The 3,770-nt window shown below is 36.6% G+C and overlaps 1 non-coding gene across 1 annotated transcript; it reads right to left on the reverse strand.

The window, feature by feature from the left end:
• Positions 1–3,138: 3,138 nt before the first annotated feature.
• On the reverse strand, positions 3,139–3,245 carry LOC123250787. Its single transcript, XR_006506426.1, has one exon. It is a non-coding gene; the product is annotated as a U6 spliceosomal RNA (small nuclear RNA).
• Positions 3,246–3,770: the final 525 nt, after the last annotated feature.

The raw sequence follows: 3,770 nt of genomic DNA on the forward strand, positions 1-3,770 counted from the left end.
ATTTTAATGAAAGTCCCTTTTATTCCTACCTTTTAGTATTTTAATAGAAATTGTTGTATTTTTTCAAAGGATTTTTCTGCATCCATTGAGATAATAATGTGATTTCTGTTACTTTGATTATTAATATGGTCAATTATGCTAATAATTTTCCTAATATCAAACCAGCCTTCCATTCCTCATATAAATCCCATCTGCTCATAATGAATAATTCTTTTAATATATTTCTGTGGTATCATTCCTAGTATTTTTTAAAGATTTTTTTATCAATTTTTGTTAGGGAAATTGATTTATAATTTTTTCTATTTCTCTCTCATTAATATTCTTAGTGTGATATCTTATGTTTCCTTCTATTTTGTCACTCTTTTGACTTTGCTTTATTAATTCTTGCTGTCTTGCAAGTTCCATTTTGTCTATCCTGCTTTTCATGGCTTCCAGCATGTCATTTCTGGTTTTCAATTTGCTTATTATTTAATTTGATTTCTGGACCTCAATTTCCAAGTGTGAAATTTTGTCTTTTAAACTGTTTTCTTTTTGAACTATTTCCCAATTTTCTTGCCAAATCTCTTCCACCTTTCTCATGATCTCAGATTTGAACTCTTCAAGATCTCATAACCACTTTGCATTTTGGGGGGGAAGTTTGGATGTCTTTACTTCTTTGTCCTTCTCTGCTGTCTCCTGTGTGGTCTGGACTTTTTCTCCATAAATATTATTCAGGATTAGTGTTTTTTCTTGTTCTTTCAGGTGGTTATTTCTTGGGTTTTGCTTGCTATCACTATGCTGATTTTCCTTCTGAGCCAAAAGTCTGAGAGAGGAGGGCAGGGTCTCTGTGTATGGAACTAAGGAGCAGTTCTTGCCTGAGGCTACTTTTCCAATAGTCTCCTTGCTCCTTCTCTCTGCCATCCTCTCTAATCTGCCCAAGCACTGTGCCCTTTAGTCTACTGGGGTCTCAAGTTTAGCTGCTTTCAGGGGTAGGTCCCTGGTGCTCTTAGTCAGCTGCCAAGACCCTAGAGATAGCCACATGCTCACTGTAATTTTGGCTCGCTGGCTCTGGCACTGTAGGTGGGGTATGGGAGGGTTGATCAGCTTGTGTTTTTGTGGGAGCTTTTTCACCCCATTATAGTGTGGAAATGTTCAATTACCTATTGTGGAGTCCCTTTGTTCATCTGGATTTTTTTTTTGGTTTGTTTGAAGTGTCATATATTGCTTGGTGGTGAAGAGAGTAAGCTTCCAGTTACTACTCTGCAGTCATCTTAACCCGGAAGTCCTAACTTTTATCAAGTATAAAAGAGGGTTTAGGAACTAATTCCCAGGTGGAGTGATTACCAGGCTATGTTGTCAAGAGCAGGTTTGACAAAACTTGCAGCTAAGTAGTGTCAGTGAAAGACCAGCTGACAATGGAACTCAGCATTTGGTCAGCTCCTCCTTCACAGCAAATTAATAAGGAAGTAAATTATCTCTTCTAACTGTCATGGATATAAGAACTTAAAAGATGAGGTTTATTTATTTTTATTTTTATTTTGAATATTTTCCCATAGTTACATGTTTCTCGTTCTTTCCTTCTCTCCCAAACTCCCCCATAGCTGACACACAATTCCACTGGGTTTTACATGTATCATTAATTAAGACCTAATTCCATATTATTCATAGTTGGACTAGAGTTATCATTTAGTGTCTACATACCCAATAATATCTCCATCAACCCATGTGTTCAAGAAATTGATTTTCTTCTGTGTTTATCCTCCCCCAGTTCTTCCTCTGAATGTGGCTAGTTTTCTTTCTCATAAGTCTCTCAGAATTGTCCTGGATTCTTGCATTGCTGTTAGTAGAGAAGTCTGTTATATTTGATTTTTCCACAGTGTATCAGTCTCTGTGTAAAATGTTCTCCTGCATCTGCTCCTTTCACTCTGCAAAAATTCCTGGAGGTCATTCCAGTTCAAATGGAATTCCTCCAGTTCATTATTCCTTTGAGCACAATAGTATTCCATCACCAACAGATACCACAATTTGTTCAGCAATTCCCTAATTGAAGGACATTCCCTCATTTTCTAATTTTTTGTCACCACAAAGAGCATGGCTATAAATATTTTTCTACAAGTCTTTTTCCTTATTATCTCTTTGGGGTATAAACCAAGCAGTGCTATGGCTGGATCAAAAGGCAGATAGTCTTTTTTTTTAAACCCTTGTACTTTGGCATATTGTCTCATAGGTGGAAGATTGGTAAGGGTGGGCAATGGGGGTCAAGTGACTTGCCCAGGGTCACACAGCAGGGAAGTGGCTGAGGCCGGGTTTGAACCTAGGACCTCCTGTCTCTAGGCCTGACTCTCACTCCACTGAGCTACCCAGCTGCCCCAGCAGATAGTCTTTTAAAGCCCTTTGGGCATAGTTCCAAATTGTCATCCAAAATGGTTGGATCAATTCACAACTCCACCAGCAATGCATTAATGTCCCAATTTTTCCATATCCACTCCAACATTTATTACTCTCCCCTGCTGTTATTTTAGTTAATCTCCTAAGTGTGAGGTGGTACGTCAGAGTTTTTTTTATTTGCATTTCTCTAATTATAAGAGATTTAGAGCATTTTTTCATGTATTTTTTTATAATTTTGATTTCTTTATCTGAAAATTGCCTATTCATGTCCCTTGCCCATTTATCAATTGGGAAATGGCTTGATTTTTTTTTGTACAATTGATTTAGCTCCTTATATATTTGAGTAATAAGACCTTTGTTCTGGTTTTTGTTATAAAGATTTTTTCCCAATTTCTTGCTTCCCTTCTAATTTTGGTAGCATTGGTTTTGTTTGTATAAAACCTTTTTAGTTTAATGTAATCAAAATTATTTATTTTACTTTTTGTAATTTTTTCTAACTATTGCTTGGTTTTAAAATCTTTCCTTTCCCAGAGATCTGACAAGTATACCATTCTATGCTAACTAATTTACTTATAGTTTCCTTCTTTATATTCAAGTCATTCACTCATTTTGAATTCATCTTGGTATAGGGTGTGAGGTGTTGATCTAGACTCAATATCTCCCATATTGTTTTCCAATTTTCCCAGCAGTTTTTGTCAGTCAGGTTTTGTCCCCAAACCTGGGTTCTTATCATAGACTGCCTTGCTGAGGGCGCTAACCCCAAGTCTGTTCCACTGATCCTCTCTTCTGTCTCTTTTCCAGTACCCTATTGAGCAGGGGCCATGCTAATCTTCTCTGTATCATTCAAATTTTAGTATATGTGCTGCCAAAGTGAGGACAATGAAGATTATTCTCATCTGACTGCGATATGATAGCTATTTCTATTGATATTGATAATAAAGAAACTGATATTCACTCTAATTGAGCTTCCAAGTAGAAGCAAGACTGCAACAGTCACATTTTCCCTTAAAGAATCTTTACAACTACTTAGGTCAGTAACAGATCTCACTTTTGAAGACTTATTTAGTAAAAATAAACAGGGGTGTTTGAAGGATGAGTTAAAGCTGAAGGAAAGAGGGATTGGGAATGAACCCTAAATTCCTGTCAAACTAATAAACTAGTGACAGGTTTTAGAAGATATTGATTCACAGAAACTGCCAGGCTAATTAGCCTTTGGCCTGGCCATCAGGCCAAATTCAAGCTGCTAGATGGTTTAGCTCTTGCTAAATTGGCTTAGTTTAGTTGAATTAATCTTCAGTAATAATCTTCTTCATGAAGTTGAGAAGTTTATAGCTCAATGATGATATGTTGATTATAAGTGAGGATGTACCTGGGTAATTGTCCCTTCAAAGTGACAACTAACC

The sequence above is a fragment of the Gracilinanus agilis genome, chromosome 5 (genome assembly GCF_016433145.1).
Source record: "Gracilinanus agilis isolate LMUSP501 chromosome 5, AgileGrace, whole genome shotgun sequence".
NCBI classification, from domain to species: Eukaryota; Metazoa; Chordata; class Mammalia; order Didelphimorphia; family Didelphidae; genus Gracilinanus; species Gracilinanus agilis.